The following is an 18,000-nucleotide window of genomic DNA, read 5'->3' on the forward strand; positions in this document are numbered from 1 at the left end:
AATTTTGAGAAACAAGTTGAATTCTCTCTCCAAACTACAGAATCTGAAATGCTGAGGGAATATTCTCTGTCTGTCTGCCTGTCTCTTTCTCATTTTATCTTAATTCTTAAAAGCACAACTTAAAAACTAACTGTAAGCTTCAAACCCTAAATGTAGTAAAAAGGACAGAAAAGGAAGAAAGAAAGGACGTAAAGATATGCTTTTTAAGTCTTTTTAATACAAAAATTACTTTGATGAGTAGTAAGGGAAAAGTTAATAACCAAAAAAAATCACTTGGCAATTAGGAAAATAAAGCTAAGAAGTTCTGAGTACACTGAAAAAGAAAGAGTGAAAAAAACATGATTAAAAATTGCAGAAAGATAATATTTGTTATTTTTTCATAAAACATTTTTTATTTGTGATGAAGAATTGCCTTATGATTCTTTAAAGCTTGAAGAGCTGGAAAGAATTAGGTGTACATACAAAGAAGAAGGAAATTATCCAAAAGATACAACCAACTAAAAAGAAAATAGAAGTTAAATGGTTAAAATAGTCAAATAGGTAAAGAGCAAAGACAGCATAATTTAAGTATCGTATGTTATTTATATCTAAAAGTCATATTTATCTACTAGCAATTTTAAATTTTATCTCAAAGTTTTTTAGAAAAAAGAAAAATTCACAGTGCTTCATAGCAAACAAGAAAGGCCTGGATGACAAAGAGACGGTCCAGCCAGGTTAGGGATACAAAAACATATTTTTCAAGTACCTACATAAAAGTTGAACCTTGACATGATAAAAGGATGCACGCTTACAGTGGAAAAGCATCCAAGAGCTGTTTCCAGTGGAGAATGAAGAATTAAATTAGCTTCAAAACTACAAGCAGATCATTCTTCTCTTAAAAGCATACAGCATCTCTTCTAACGTTATACTCTATTTCATCAAGGAAGACTCCAAACTACAAAACCAAGAGAGAAGCCAGATTCCATCCAGGTCCCATATCTGTCAAGCACATTCGTTCTATCCAGTAACTAAGAGAAGAGACCAAGACTATCACATGTCAATCTGATTTGCCTTTGCTGAAGTTAAGAAAGAATTGACTACTGAATATAACCATGTTTTAACATGTTTCTATTTAAAGTCCAAAATCTGATAAGTAAAGATAAAGTAACACGTCTTATGGCTGCAAATACCAAAGTGTCCTAGAAATGATCCCTTTAGTTTAAAAAAAGATGTGTCATAGGGGTTTCCCTGGTGGCGCAGTGGTTGAGAGTCCGCCTGCCGATGCAGGGGACACGGGTTCATGCCCCGGTCCGGGAGGATCCCACATGCCACGGAGTGGCTGAGCCCGTGAGCCCTCGCCGCTGAGCCTGCGCGTCCGGAGACTGTGCTCCGCATTCTTCAAAATTATTTATGCAAATCATTTTTAAACTATGAAATAAATCTTGAAAATGCTATAGTGACAAGAATTTAAACCAGCCCTTTGGAAGGATAGTATTTTATACCACTTAAACAAAAAGAAGAAGCTTATGGTTGATTGTAAACTTCCTTTGGAGACATAAACAGTATTTTTCAATTTGATTTCCTTTATCATCATTGATTCAGAAATCAATTCTGCATGTGTAACCTGTTAAACATGAGGTGATCTTTAAACAAAGAGGCTCAAAGTTACTACTGGAGTGGAAAGAGGGGTTGAACACTTGATACTGTACAAGAAGCAGAGTTAAATTCCTGCGTGATGTGCAATCCATTTACCTTTCAAGTCAATCATGGAGTAATTCTTTCTGCCAGGAATAATTTAACACAGCAAAGAACTCCAGCCTCTAAAACACACGCACACAAAAAAATCTAGAGATGAAAGAACACTGAACCATTTGGGTAAGGTGTTGTCATTCATTTCTTGGTGAGAGGAAACTGGGGATTTGTATTAGATATCACCTAAGTGGTAACCTGAGTACTCAGGAAACCTGATGCTCCAGGCCCAGACTCAGAGATTCTGACTCCATACTGTGACAAATGTATAAAAACTATGAAACCTTAACAAGCCTTATGTCTCTTTGGATACTGTTATATTTCACCTAAACTCAAGAACTGAAGTTATTTTCCACAAGCAAAGGATTGACATGGATGCAAATATGTCGTGAAGATCTTTTACAGGTGGAATTTGGAAACACACGTGTTTAACACGCGGTGCAAGCAATTATATATTGCCTCCAAATAGACAGACCTGTGGGTAGGTTATGACAACAGATGCTCTTTTCACCTAAAGACATTAATCTTAAGGAAAAGAAAGCATTCATCAGTTATACTGAGCAGGTAGCACTTTCCTGATATCTCTGCCCCCTGGTTGCCACCTGCAGAGCAAAAACGAATGGAATTTTCCTTAGAATGCTCTTATGACGGCAAAATGAACACTGGTCAACTAAAACCGAACGGTTAAAAAGAATGTAAATTCAACGCATCGCCGATTTACCGCATTGAGCTTCCTAGTCCTGATTGGGTTATTTCGGATGTTCATTTGAAAATGAGCTCCTATTTCTTATCTTTTGTTTTACAGATAAGGATACTGAAACCAGGGATAAAGCTCAGAGGGAAAGGTGACAAGAATCCAAGGTTTCTAGTATTTTGTCTTAATTTTTAATTTTATGAGGAAATCTAATTTCAAAGGTCCTTTCCTATAAAAATTGAAGGTCATACTTTTTTGGTGGTCCAAACCCCACTGTCTGCCTAAACACTCTTCTCACCAGCTTTGTTGTCAAGATATGGTAGAAAGACCATCGGTGTAGAAAAATGTTTAAGTTGTGGGGATTCTGTTGCTGACTCATAGTTTTCTAAAGGTTAGCGTGATGGTTATTTACTATCTACTTCCTGCTAGAGGAGATCGCACACTAAATTTCAGACTTTGGGCAGGAACGCAATAGAGAGAAAAGCCTAAGGGACTCACTAGAGGGGAATGAGGAGGTGGGAAGAGGAAAGAAGAGACTACCTATTCTCAGTTTTTAATAAGTGTTTTTCCAGAGCATGGACACTGCTGCTTCATGCTCCACTTTCTTTGGGCACTTCCAGCACTTCCAGCACCAGCTGTGCTGCAGCCCCTCAGAGAGACGAGGACCAAACCATTCGATCACCTTCAATGGTTCCAAGCTCTCATTTCACGTTCCCACCCCCAGCCCTCCTACCAATCTGTCTAAGCCCCAGCTATGTAGAGGGAAAGTCTCCAGTCTTGCAGGTAGAAGTTGCTGCCTCCTGTAATCACTCCATCTGGGGTATCTCACGTGCAGAAAAAGATTAACTCAGCAGGCCTGGAGTGCTCAAACCCTGCACATTCACAGGAAGGTCCTGTCTTTGGTCCTGGCCCTTGGCTACCTCCAGAGATGGGTTCTGAGCACTTGGAATATTCTGCCTGATAAGATTATTTTCTTATGTCTGAGGTCTTAGAGCATGAGATAACTGTTTGATCAGATAGTCTATGCTAACATTGTGATTTGGGGTAAACACTTGTTTTTGTATGTTTTGTATGAGGCTATGGGGCTTGAGGTACCAGTTGGATTAGATAGTCTATGCTAACAATGTGATTTGTAACAAATGCCTGCTTTTGCTCTGGGATGCTAAAGCCTGAGCAGCTGAGGTGAGTCACTGATTGTCAAAGATTTAGCGGCAGGTTTGTTTATAAGCTATGAAAAACACAGTTGGATGTTTTGTAACATTACCTTTTGTTGGGAAACAAATATGATATAATCTATAGTGAGACAGATGCTGAAGGCGTAATTTTAGCTTTATTGACATACTTTTTTTGTTCAGGTGAAATCAGTGATGTATAAAACTACCATAATGCCTTAGTTATAATGAAAAGGACCAGTGGTCTACAGTATTACTATTCGTAGTTGTAGTTAAGAGTCCAAAGAACTAAGGGCTCAAAGATGAAATCAATGGAGAAAATAGAAAAACAAAAAAGAAGCTCTGGATAATAGGTAGGAAAAAGGTACTAACTATATACCAGACATGGTGTTGGGTGTACACATTAAAAGGCAATTACAGTCGTTTAGATTAGAATAAGAATATGGATGGCTTAGACTAGGCTAGTAGCCCTGATGGTCCTGAAAAGGAGTGAGAATCTGAATCTATTTTGAAAGGTGAAATTGAACTGGATGTGGATTGTCAGAAAAAAGAGGTGACTCTAGTATGACTACAAGTTTTGTTTTGCATTATAAACTGGAAGGATTGGGTTGCCATTTGCCCAAGAGTAGACAAGACAGGGAGAAGAACAATTTGGGGATGGAGTGGAAATCTGTATTGCAATTTTGAAAACATTAAATAGTTATAAAATCGTTCTTTGGTAAGCCATTAGATATTTGAGTCCAAAACTAAAAGAAGAGATGTAGGAAGGAGACATAAATTTGAGAGTTATCATACAGATTGCTTTTAAAGCCATGAAACAGGAGAGATTGTAGGTTGAGAATGGTCAAATGGAAAAAAATAAAGAAGAGATTCAACAACTGAGGTTGAGGGTTACGCAAAGGTTTAGAGTTAAGTAATAAGAGAAATCCAAAAGGAGATGAGAAACAGTAACCACATGTGAAAGGTTACAGAAAGTCCAGGAGAAAGTAACATATAATAAGCCTATGAGAAAATAGCCTAGCTAAAATGATATTCTGTAAAAATTTCTGTACATCTCATTTTCCTACTCTTGTTGCCTAAGATTATATACTCAATCTTAAGGTGACACATCTGTTCATAACAATAACTGATTGAGTTCTTCAAATTTGGATTTGATGAATATGAATAAGAACAGACAGGCGTTCGTTGAGAAAGATTGAATGCATATTATTTATAACTGTATACATTATACTTAGATGACCTCAGTAACTGTCACTATACCATGAGGCTTTGTATCAATATTCAGTGCCTTTTCACTAGCAACTAGTGAAAACTATTCTACATTTTTCAGTAATGAGGTTGATTTTTTTCTTTTTAAGGGCCTCTTCCTCTCACTTAACATATTCATTAATCTGCATCGAAAAATTTGTATCCCTTAATTGATATAGAGATTTTTCTCCCTCCAATGGGATCTACCAGATACTGGCTGATGCGTCTGGATTGCAACTGGTAATACCTTGGTTTCTTCCTATTGTAGCACAACCATATAACCTTGTTTTTTGTTTTTATTTCTTTCATATATGCTTCTACATTCTGCTGGTCAGTGCCAGGGAGGAATTTTGACCTTCTTTGGCTAAAAAGTAAATTTCTGATTGGAATGTGAGCTAAGTTGTAATTTCTTTCATTGGGCAGAAATTTGCTAATATATTTCCTACATTGCAAAGTTAAATTTACTCCCTGTTTGTAAGTTCAGTGAGTTTAGAGTTTTCAAACACATCATTGTTGATATCACAGAGGAAACACCAGAATATCAAACTGGTGAATGCAACACCATAATCCAAGACTTGCCTTATATCAAAGTCCACGTCCTTCCTGCTGCCACAGGATGACTCCAGCATGCTTCTACCTGCCCACAGCTGGGCCAGGGGGCAGCTAGGAGAGAGACAAACAAATTCACTCAATACACCCAAGTGGTGGTGATTTCAGTCAAAATTCATCGACTTACATGGCTACTCTTGTGAAAGTATAAGTGCTCAAAGATGATTTTCCCTAATCCTATGATTATGAGGCTATGCTCCATTTCTTATGCAGCTCATATGGGAAAATACTCAACTGAGCAATTTTCTTACCATCACCACTGTCTTGCTAACCTGAGGAGATATAATCATTCCTCAAATACTGCTGATCCTGCTTTTATAATATACAACATGAGTCAATCTACTAGTCAATATATGGCACTCTCTAAAGGCTAACGATTATAGTATAAGGTGAGAGAGCTTCCGTCCTAGAAGGAGGGAATGATGAACATTTACTTGCAGAAAAGCCAAAGATCACTGAGTCCGATATCTTAATTTGGCCTGTGAGGAAATTTAAATAGAGTCAAGCTACTCACTAAACCCAGGCATTCTGACTCTTGTTTTTACTACATACTTTTAAAAAAATATTTTAATTTTATGGGAGTACAGTTGATTTACAATGTTGTGTTAGTTTCAGGTGTACAGCAAAGTAACTCAGTTATACGTACACAAATATTCATTCTTTTTTAGATTCTTTTCTCACATAGGTTATCACAGAATATTGGGTAGAGTTCCCTGTGCTCTACAGCAGGTCCTTGTTGGTTATTTATCTTATATAGAGTAGTGTGCGTGTGTTCAACCCAAGCTCCTGATCTATCCTCCCACACCACGTTTCCCCTTTGGTAACCATAAGTTTGTTTTTGATATCTGTAAGTTTGCTTCTGTTTTGTAAATAAGTTCATTTGTATCTTTTTTAAAGTTAGATTCCACATATAAGTGATATCGCATGATATTTGTCTTTGTCTGACTTACGTCACTCAGTATGATAATCGCTAGATCCATCCGTGTTGCTGCAAATGGCATTATTTCATTCTTTTCTATGGCTGATCTACTACATACTTTGAGTAGTGTGACAGACAAAAGAGTATGTTCATCTGATTCTATTTCATATGACTTTTGCTTGGGCACATGGAAAACCACACTTCCTAGTTTGTTAAGCAGATCATATGACTATTTTTGACAAATGAGTCATGAGCATACAGGACATTTGTCACTCCTGGTCTGGAGCAATGGGAACTGGCTGTGCGCTTATTCAGACTTTCTCTTCCTTTGCAGCAGTGTCTTGAAAGAATCCACTTTTTGAGCTGACAGGGCCACAAGATTGAAGCAATCTGCATTCCTGCTGCTTGAGTGAAGCTTTTTTATGCTTTGGTGAGTGAGAAAAAACTTTGGTTGTATTAAGCCACTGAGATTTGGGGTTGTTCGCTACCCAAGGAAAAGCCTATTCTATCCCAACTAATTCAGGTACTTAAAGATGCAAAGGGAAAGCCATATCTTTGTGACTGCTGGAGTCATGGGGATTTATAAAAATCAAAGCACTGACTTAAAGCCGGATGCAAATAGACAGTCTTGCAAACTGGGGAAAAATTATTATAAATTGAAGGCGTGCTCCGTGGGGCCTGGTACCTCTGCTTTGACATGAAATACTTTTTATTGCCTTTTAGATTTACTTCATCTTCTCCTGCAACTCCAATGTCACATTTAGGAAAGGAGAAATGCATATTAGAGGCATAAAAATAGAAATCTCTCCTTGAGTAGATACCACCTGCTCTATGCGGAGTCTCTCCTTTTCTTTTCAATTTTAGCAAAGTACATTTGACAAGATTTTTCTGTCTGCGGAACGCTGTCAATGAGAGAAGAGGATCTGCTTTATTCTGGGGAAATGCTATTAGTCATGATAGTCACAGATCAGCAGCAGTGTAACAAGGTAATGCAGGATAATCAAATGATGCCTGTGGACTAGCACAGTGATTAAAGAATCAATCATTGGCTCTTCGAGAATTTTATGGCTCTCTGTAAAATAATTTAAATGTACAGAGGTATAGATTTTTAGTTTGAAAGTGCTTCTATGTATAGCAAACTGAACTATACGTACATACATACATAAACATAATTAATTTAAGAATAGTTTGATAACACAGAAAACTATTGTCATGTTGTGACCTTGGTCAAAATATATTGGCTTTAATTTGCCTCGGTTGTGGGAACACAGATTATTAAAGAGCTGTTTTCCTTGAAATTGTGTCTCTGGCAGAAGATGACTATTGACTACAAAGTTAGACAAACTAAATAACTGAGATTTGCATTTTAAAAAGTATTTCAAAGTTTTATAAGATTGCTAGCTCGAGATAACTGGAACCTATCTGTGGTATATTCACAACATGTTCATGCCTCTTGAATGGATTTGCATGCCAATCATCTCAAGTAACTTTACTTTTAACTGACTGTTTTTCTCTGGGGAAACAATATAATTAAAATGTGGTGCTACCCGTGTTTGAAAAAATAGACAAGATGACTTGTATGTTATTTTAATTAGTGAATATATTTTTATATATTTCTTCAGTGTACTATACATGTGTGTTATGTAGATAAATGAATGAAAGGACACTTGGAACACGCTAAATATGCTTAAAAAGTGGGTACATATTCTTTAAATTGAGACACATTTGTAAAAAAAAATTGCTGAATGTTTGTGTTCCCCAAAATCCATATGTTAAAATCCTAAACCCCAAAGAGGATGGTGTTAAGAGGTGGAAACTTTTGGAGATGCTTAGGTCTTGCGAGTGAATCCTCATGAATGGATCAGTGTTCATCTAGAAGAGACCCCGCAAAACTCCCTAATCCCTTCCACCACTGAGGACACAGTGAGCAGGTGCCAGCTGTGAGCCAGGAGGAAGATCTTCACCAGAACATGACCAGGCTGATGCCTTGACCTCAGACTTCTCGCCACCAGAACTGTGAGAAATAAACTTCTGTTGTTTAGGAGCTACCTAGTCTATGCTATTTCATTACAGCAGTCTGAATGGACTAAGAAAATAACATTTTACAGAATCCTGTGAACATCTTTCTTCCCCAAACAAGATCTGGACACAGACCTTATGAAAACTAATCTTCTGCCTTTTAATAATGTTCTAGAGATTCCATCTTCAGCCTGGAACTGTCTTGGGTTGATGAAATACGAAAAGGATTTAAAGCTAGCCTTACACTCCTCTCCACTAAAAAAGTGCTCACTTCTAAGATGGAAGCACTGTTGTAGAATGAATTATTGGTCTCAATTCTTTACTCCTCCCCGTATCCATGTCCTTTGCTATGTAAATTTGCAGTTGACTCCACAAACAGTAGATTATATTTCTCTATACTTTGAATTAGGATTCTTCCACATAACCTGCTTCCGTCAATGGCAAACTAGTGTATGGGACACAAGCAGGGGTTTTAAATGTATCGCCATGAGGGGGTACTTCCTTTTGTGCCTCTTCAGTCACTTGGAGAAAAACCATGTCTTTCCTGGGCCGCTGGTCTAAGGAGGGAGAGAGGCATGCAGAACAGATGCAAACTCTCAGATCTGCAGTGTTCAGTGCCCAGTTGTGACAGCTGGCACAGAGCCAGCCAGTCTACCCAGGAGAATAAGTGTTGCATTGTTTTAAGCCACGGACTGGTAGGGTCGTTTTGTCATGCAGCATTATTGCAATAATCAATGCTTGATAAATTCAGGGATGCCACAGTTTTTAAGAAATTAGCACTGGACCACTTATCTGGGATAAGTTGGAAATTCCTAAGATGTCAGAGAATTTACTATCATTTCTTAGTACTGTATTTTCATGTATGAACCTAGAGGGCACTATTTTAAAAGGTCATGTTTTTTTATTATTTTTGCTCTTTTCTTTTCTGCCTTGATACTTGAGACCCTGCAAATCTTCTCCAACTTTTTAAAGTGCCTAATAGGACTTTAAAAAACTCCCATAAACTTTTGAAATATATGGATTTCATTACCTGTCCTTTGACTTAAGACACCCATCTCATTCCTTTAGTCTTATATTACTAGATACTAGCTAAACTTGAATTTGCCCATTGCCCTGCTATGACATAAAGGCACCATATAGGTCTAGTACTAGTACTATAATTTCTTACATTCCTTAAAATTGAAACCCTTCAAATTATCAGGTGGATATCTGGCCACATCACCTGGTGATTTTTGAACATCTATATTTCTTTTCATTTTATCCAGATCTCATCATACATACCGCAGTGGATAATCTGTTGCTTATAAGACATTTCTGGTCTAGGTCTTAGTATACAATCTAAGATGTTATATAGTTCAAATGTTTATAAGTCATAAAGGTGGCTCTAGGATGATTAAACAATAAAACTGCTAAAATAACCTGATAATTTTAACATTGGAAGAAGTGTAGATAAAGTGGATCCAAGAAGAGAAAAAAGGGACTAAAGTGATCAAAGTCGGACGAGCAATGCTTGCCATCTGCCTTCCAGATTTACTATGGTACACCTCATGACTAACTCATGGGTTTATGTGGGATTTTATTGTGAGAATCACTCTAAGATGTGTAACGTGAGCAAACGGAAAAGCAGAAGGCTATCCAAACACATTTGAGCTGTAGTCCTGTCGTGAAAGCTGGCTTGTTTACAGATTTTTGATTCTTGTCAGGGGAAATCCCGGCAGCAAGAATCTGAAAACACTACAAATTTATTTCACTTTACACAGAGCTTTTCTTTAACAAAACATGATATATAACTATACAACTTTACTTTGCGGTATAACTTTAAATAATTTCAATCAAATATAGGTATATTTCAATAATTCCACTATATGAACTTTGTGTGTTTGCACATTTTTAATCATCAGAGGCAGTTTCTAAAATCATTATATAGTATATTTAAAAACAGTAAATTGAACATGGGCAGTTACTTTGAGAATGCAGAGAAACATGGATCACCTTAGGGCCATGCGTGTTATAGAACCAGTCATTACTTTAAGCTCTAACTAAACACAATTATGATTTTGTTTGGGATCTTTTGTTTCTCTAAGAAATTAATGGTTAACATTTAATGAATGTTTATAGAAAAGTAAGATATTTACAGTCTTTTTAAAAATTGTTTTCCTCGGGGGGTGGTGGTGGGATGAACTGGGAGATTGCGATTGACATATATACACTAATACGTATAAAATGGATAACTAATAAGAACCTGCTATATAAAAAAATAAATAAAATTCAAAAATTCAAAAAAAATGTTTTCCTACATTTTTTAAAGACAATTTTTTTAGAGTAGTGGTAGGATCACAGCAAAATAAAGTGGAAGTGACAGAGATTTCCCATATATGTACCCCCTACCCTCACACATACACAGCCTCCCCCATTATTGACATCCCCACCATATGCTACATTTGTTACAACTGATGAACGTACACTGACACATCATTATTATCCCAAGGTCAAAGTTTACCTTCAGGTTCGTTCTTGGGGTTGTACATCCTAGGAGTTTGCACAAATGTATGATGACATGTACAGGTTTTCCTACCCCGGCACTGGTTCCCATGACAGTTTCTGCTTGTGCCTCTCTGCTCTAGTAAACTGGGATTCCCTGTCTTGGCCTGTCTGTCTCCCCAATCTTACAGGCACTGTTTTTCCCTTCACCCTCCCCTCTCTAACAGATCCAAGAAGAGTTGTTGATTTTTCAGTCTGTTTAGCTTTTACTTGTTATTATGATGGAGTGGCAACTTCCAAGCTCTTTCCATATGGAACCCTGTTTACATACTCTTCAAATGCAATATTACACTGAAATATTATATCTGTATATAAATGGTCACAGATATATACATAAAGTGAATGTACCTCTTTAATCAGCATCTAGGTCAAGAAACAAAACATTACTAGCATCCCAGAAACTCCTTGCATGTACCTTTCCAGTAACTCAGTAACTACATCTTCACTGAGAGTAACCACTATTAACAGAGTACTTCTTTTTTTTTTTTTTTTTCCCTCTCTGGGTGGCTTGAGGGATTTTAATTCCCTACCAGGTATGGAATCCAGGGCCCCAGCAGTGAGTGTGCCAAGTCCTAACCACTGTACTGCCAGGAAATTCCCCAGAAGTACTTTTTTTTTTTGAAAATCATTTCAAAAATCAAATTTTCTGAAGTTTACTTTTCCAGCAAGCAAAGAATCTCTTTATTTTACGGAAAGGGACTGAGGGAGTATGTTAGGGTTTGCTAGTACATTTTACTTTATTATTTTCCCATTGTGGTGTTATTTTTTAAAATGCACCAAATTCTTCTGCACTCCTCCCATCAAAAGACAGAATCTGTGTTTCCCCCTTTTGAATCTGAATGACTTTTGACTATGGAGGAGGAGATACTAAGTACCTCTGAGGCCATATAGAATAGAGCTTCTATTTAATTGTCTTGGGGGGTTTACACTAACCTACAGTCACCAGCCTCTGAGAAAGCCAAGTAGCCACATGAAGAAGCCACGTGGAGATGTTACAGTCAACAGCACCAGATGCAGTTCCAGATGACAGCCATCACCACCTGCAGGATAAGTAAAGGAAGAAGCCTTTGTGATAATGCCAACCTCAGCCTCCATCTCACCATAAAAGCGTGCGAGACCCTGGGTGAGGGTCACCTAGCTGAGCACAGTCAGTACTTAGAAACAAATAGTTATAATAAAATGGTAAATGTCTTTTATATCATTACTTCTTAGGGTAACCTGTTACACAGCAATAGTAACTGAACCAATTTTTGTACTTGAAAGTGCTGTAACAAAAACTTGCAACATGTGTAACTGGCTTTGGAACAAGAGAACAGCTGGAAGGGTGTTACAGAGTGTTTTAGTGAAAGCTTAAAGGGCCGTGAGGAGAGGATAAGCAGAAATCTAAAGGGATCAGGAGGGCATGGGGGCTCAAAGGAAAGTGATGAAATGTTTTGAGAAGCCAGAAGGAAGAGGACTTCATTTGGAAGAAAGTTTGGTGGACACTGTCATGTATGATAACATGGAAAATAGGAAATGTACCTAAGGACCTTGAAAGTCTAACAAAAATGTTATCCAGGCAGAATATTAAACATACCACACGGCTTTTTCTAGTTGAACACATTAAATGTGAGAATAGAGAGGCGAGAATAAAAGGAACTGCATAGTAAAATTTGAAAAAAAATCTAAAAAAGAGATAGAACCTCCTAAATTAAAAATACAATTCTTTTTCTCATTCCTTTCCAGATGGCAAAAATTCTCCAAGAAAAAAAGGAGTAAAAAGCTTCCATGCCAAGATCACATCTAGAGCAAGACCTGTGAAGACTTCAAAGAAATATGGAATGGTGCCTCAATGAAACCTTTAGAAAGATAAAAGACCTTTTATGAATCTTAAAGGCATGCGCAAATCCTCTTAGTAAACAACAGGGCTTCTAAGAATCTCAAGGCTCGTGTCCAATAGCGGTTTCATTGGGAGCTAAAGGTCCAGAAGGGCCTGTCTGGTAGTTATTTATGGTTGTACATTTTGTTTAAAGGAATGAACTGCTGTAGGATTTATAGAAAACCCACAAAGTTGTTAGGATATTGCTTCTCTTGGAAGCACCAAAAGAGAGAATAGAAAATTAAAATGTCTTTGGACCCTCGATGTTTCAGACAGAGAGTAGGCTGAGTATTCAGTTCAATGTGTTTTCTCATGGAGAAAGGATGCATGACTCAGAGTTTTGCATCAAGAACTCAGAAAATGGAGCCACGATCCATGGAGAATCACTCCCAGGAAGCAGAACCAGGCTGTACCCAAGACCTGACAACGTGTGCCCAGCCAGGTTTCAGTGTGTGCCCAGTCCATGGGACTATCCCATGCAGTCTGGTTTCCTCTTTTTGAACAGAGTGTTTATTGCTCTAATGCCTTAACACTTGCTTATTGGGTTTATGTAGGGAGGGCTAACTTGGTTTTTTTTAGTGGAGACTTTCAAGTGGAAAAAAATCTTATCAGAGAAGCTGTTTCCCCCCCAAAACAAACAAGAACCTCATCTCAACTTGATTTGACCTAGATGCACGATTTTGAACCTAGAGCCCTGTCTGATGAGACATTTGACAAGTCTTAGAAAGGGGTTAAAAAGTGAACTTTATTTTGAGTCTTATGAGATAATTCAGTCTGGTAGTATTATAGGAATTTAATTGACTAAGCACCTCCTTTTTCTGAGGGCCAAAATGCTTGCTGTGGAAGGAAGGATCATCAAATATATTAACTGATTTTGCATCATATAAGATGACAATTAACTTTTATATCATCCGAATTTCTCAATGTTTTAGGTAGGAAAAATGTGAATAACTCGTTGCCGGTGTGTAAATCATGACTGATCTATAATGTAGCCCCTGCATTCTTTAATACTGATCCCAGCAAGAGGTGGGGATCTTTGTTCTTTACCCTTGAATCTGGGTGGATTTTGACTATGGCAGGAGGAACACTGTACCGTTTCTTTCTGGTTCTTTCGGCACACACGTATTGATCATGGTCTAAGGAAGCCAAGCAACCTATGAAGTGGTTGCTAGTTGCATGGGGGTGTTGTAGCTGATGACCACAGAAAAGATCCAAGCTGACAGTATCAACCACCAGACATGGGGGAAGAAGCCTCTGTAGTGGCACCAGTGCCACCACCTACTATAACTGCGTAGACTCTAAGTCAAGAACCACCTAGCCAAGCCCAGTCAACCAACAGAACCATGAGAAATAGCAATGAAATAACCATTGTTGTTTTAAGCTACTAAGATTTCGAGTTGTTATGCAGTAGTTGGAACTAGAAATCTAGATATATGACTTGAGCTCAATTTAGATATGCTTTAACAGCAAAACATGCTATTATTATTCTTTGCCAACAGTTCAGTTATACCAACAATTCATTTTATCTTCTAATAAAGTATCATTCTTCTTTGTATCAGGGGCCTTTGATGGTAGAATATCAGGTAATTATAGAAGTTAGTAAAAATGGTTTTGGCATGGTTGTTGATCATATCTGGGGATCCAGGTCAGGTGGAACTAATTTGTCATCTTACATGTTAAAAAATCAGCTCATATATTGAATACATCTTTCTTCCTGAGTACTTTGGAGAATAAAGTCTTATAGTAAGGGGTGGGTGTTATTTGGGGTGCTATTATGTTTCCAAGCTAAACTATTCCAGAATCTTTAAATCTCCTTTTGTACTTTGAATCTCTTCATATATTAAATCTTTGAATCTCTTTATATCCTCATTTTAAATGAATTTTAAAGTGTTACTTAGTATTATTTTAACTCTTAGGTTCACTAAGAAATTATTTGCAGAAGTTGTTTTACTTATCTCCTGTTTCTGATATGTTAGTTCTTTGGTTTTTTCAGTTATTGTTTGATCTCAGCCAATTAGGATACCTAACTTCATTTTGCTAGTGTGTTAGAAGGTCACCAATGCTTTATGTTCCAATAGCTTATTCTGTATTCTCTGAAAATGCTTTCTTCTGTAAATTGATCATTAACATAGAGTTTATAAACCATTTTAATTAATAAATCCACTGTTTTCCTTTGTGAATTAAATACACTTTCATGTGGGTAGAGAGGATAGCAAGCTCCAGTTCAAAGAGGCTCAGGATTTCACCTACAAAAAGTAATCTGGTTTTAAAACCTCATTTAAGCTTTATCTGGCATTACAAAAGCTCAAAATCCTATATACTGCTTTCAAGTAGAAAGTAATGGAATTTCAATTTTGCTAAATAGATTGCCTAGTGATGCTTGAAGAGTTGGTTTAACTAGATAAGTGAATTTCAAAAGAGTTGAAAAAGGAAGTGCAGGAATGAATTTTGTGTGTGTATGTTGGGTTATGTAATAGAAAAATTTTGATAGTAGCTATACATCTTTATAAGAGATAGAAGAATTTGATTTAATTTCTAACATGTCACTGTATACAGGAAATAATTTGTTGACAGATATTAAATACATTGGGAAAGTTATGAAACAGCTTCCCTTGGAAGTTAGTATTTTCTATGCAATTACATAGATAAAATCCTGAATGGAAAGAAATGTATATGTTCAGAGATCATTTAAGGTCTTCAATCATTTTGGCTTGTATTCCATTTGAAATAATTTTGAAACCTGTGCTCTCTCTTATATATTTGTAAGCTTACAAACCTACAGAAGTCTTCATCTAAAATTTTCCATTACCGATTTAAATAGTTCCTAGGGATGTAATTTTTGGAATATTGTAAATGTTGGCATTAAAAAATAAAACTGTTACATTACTTTTAAAAATATAACCAATGGAATCTAAATATCAGTTTAATTTGATATCTACCATTACTCAGATTTAAACATGACAGCTTAAAGTTTACATTTTTCTTTTACCCTAAACTTTATTTATATTCTTCTCTCTGTAAAGATTTACATGCTAATAACTTAAGTAATTTTCAATCAATTTATCTTCTTGGGATCTCCTCATATAATAAAACATAGTAAGTTTTAAATGTTAGTATAATCTTAATCTTAACTATCTAATGCCTTTAACTGATCTTACATAAATTCTTATATAGAACTTATATGTATATAAATTAATGTACATATATTAATGTGTATTTATATTGCAATTTTAAAGTAAGTTTGTTTCCTGTGAAAAGAACCTATGAGGCACTACATTTCTTTTCCAGATTTAGATAATATTATATTATAATGATTACAAAATTAATCAAAATAAGTGATTTAAAATGCTTGATAAACAATTATTAAATCTAGAAAACTGGCACAGATGAACCGGTTTGCAAGGCAGAAATAGAGATGCAGATGTAGAGAACAAATGTATGGACACCAAGGCAGGAAAGTGGGGCAGGGGTGGTGGTGGTGGGATGAATTGGGAGATTGGGATTGACATATATACACTAATATGTATAAAATGGATAACTAATAAGAACATGCTGTATAAAAAATAAAATAAAATAAAATATTAAAAAATAAAAAGTAAAATTTTATTGGAAGTGAATCTCTTAATAAAATGAATCCTGACAGGTCTATTATTTTACTTTTTGTTGACAGAAATTGTAAATTATTAAATACTTTAAAAGATGAAATAATATTAGGAGTGACTCTAATTAGACTAATTACTTCATAGTACTAATTGTTAAAATAAATTTTCACTGTTTTCTTGAATAACATATAAATTTTAAAAAATTACATAAATGTTTTATCCTTGGGGTTTACTTATTCTATCCTAAGAATTTTTATTTTCTAATAAAACATTTCAGTTACATTTAAAAGAATTAGTAACGGGAGACCTTCAAGATGGCGAAGGAGTAAGACGTGGAGATCACCTTCCTCCCGACAAATACAGTAGAAATACATCTACATGTGGAACAACTCATACAGAACACCTACTGAACGCTGGCAGAAGACTTCAGACCTCCCAAAAGACGTGTGGCTGACAGAGTCTTTGTGCTCCGTCTGGGTGTCAGGCCTGTGCCTCTGACGTGGGAGAGCCGAGTTCAGGACATTGGTCCACCAGAGACCTCCTGGCTCCACATAATATCAAACAGCAAAAGCTCACCGAGAGATCTCCATCTTAATGCTAAGACCCAACTCCACTCATCGACGAACAAGTTACAGTGCTGGACACCCTAGGCCAAACAACTAGCAAGAGAGGAACACAACCCCACCCATTAGCAGAGAGGCTGCCTAAAAATCATAATAAGGCCACAGACACCCCAAAACACACCACCTTCACACATATCTTCATAGCAACTTTATTCACAATTGTTTAACTTGGAAGGAATCTAGACGTCCTTCAATAGATAAATGGATAAATAATATGTGTGACATCTATGCAATAAAATAGTACTCAGTGATAAAAGGAAATGAGCTATTAAGTCCCAAGAAAACATGGATAAATCCAAATGCAAATTTCTAAGCGAAATAAGCCAATGTGAAAAGGCTACATAGGTAGGATTACAACTATAAGACATTCTGAAAAAGCACAACTATGGAGACAGTGAAAAGAGATCAATGATTGCCAAGGTTTTAAGGACAGGAAAGAGGGATGAATATGTGGGGAATGGGATTTTTATGACGGTGAAACTTCTGCATGACACCATAATGGTGGATATATGTCATCACATTTGTCAAAATCTGTAAAACGTACAACACAAATCTTGGGCCCTAACGTAAACTATTGACTTCAGTTCATAATAGTGTATCAATATTGTCTCATCCACCTTGAAATGTACCATATTAATGCTGGATGTTAATGATAAGGGAAACTGTCTGCTGGGGAAGAGAGGAGATGTGGGACAGAGGGTACATGGGCACTCTCCATACTTTCAGTTCAATTTTTTAAAACATAAAACTGTTCTAAAAAGTCTATTAATTAAAGAAATGTGATACAGATTCCCAGCTGGAAGTCTTATTAGCCAAAATGACAGATTCCACTGCTAGTCTTCTCATGGACCTTCCTATCTCCTGCAAGGAAATATTCTGAATTTCGTTTTGGATACATTCCTAGATATTCATCTGTTTTGAGACTTTGTAGCAAGATAATTAACTGCTATAAAGATAAAGATGAAGATGTATTGCTTTAAGTACCAT

At 36.5% G+C, this 18,000-nt stretch overlaps 2 long non-coding RNA genes across 2 annotated transcripts in view; one reads left to right on the forward strand and one right to left on the reverse strand.

The window, feature by feature from the left end:
• The window catches only part of LOC132425266 (uncharacterized), an 84,065-nt gene extending 76,951 nt beyond the window's left edge, over positions 1-7,114 (forward strand). The window contains exons 2-3 of the long non-coding RNA XR_009519411.1: positions 6,705-6,800; positions 7,094-7,114. This is a non-coding gene — a long non-coding RNA (uncharacterized lncRNA). The remainder of the gene's footprint in view (positions 1-6,704; positions 6,801-7,093) is intronic.
• Positions 1-18,000, reverse strand: part of LOC132425267 (uncharacterized) — a 97,483-nt gene that overhangs the window by 59,983 nt on the left and 19,500 nt on the right. Inside the window, exons 2-3 of the long non-coding RNA XR_009519412.2 lie at positions 11,864-11,970; positions 5,422-5,505 (exon numbers count right to left, since the gene is read on the reverse strand). This is a non-coding gene — a long non-coding RNA (uncharacterized lncRNA). The remainder of the gene's footprint in view (positions 1-5,421; positions 5,506-11,863; positions 11,971-18,000) is intronic.

This window comes from Delphinus delphis, chromosome 5 (genome assembly GCF_949987515.2).
Source record: "Delphinus delphis chromosome 5, mDelDel1.2, whole genome shotgun sequence".
Classification (NCBI taxonomy): Eukaryota; Metazoa; Chordata; class Mammalia; order Artiodactyla; family Delphinidae; genus Delphinus; species Delphinus delphis.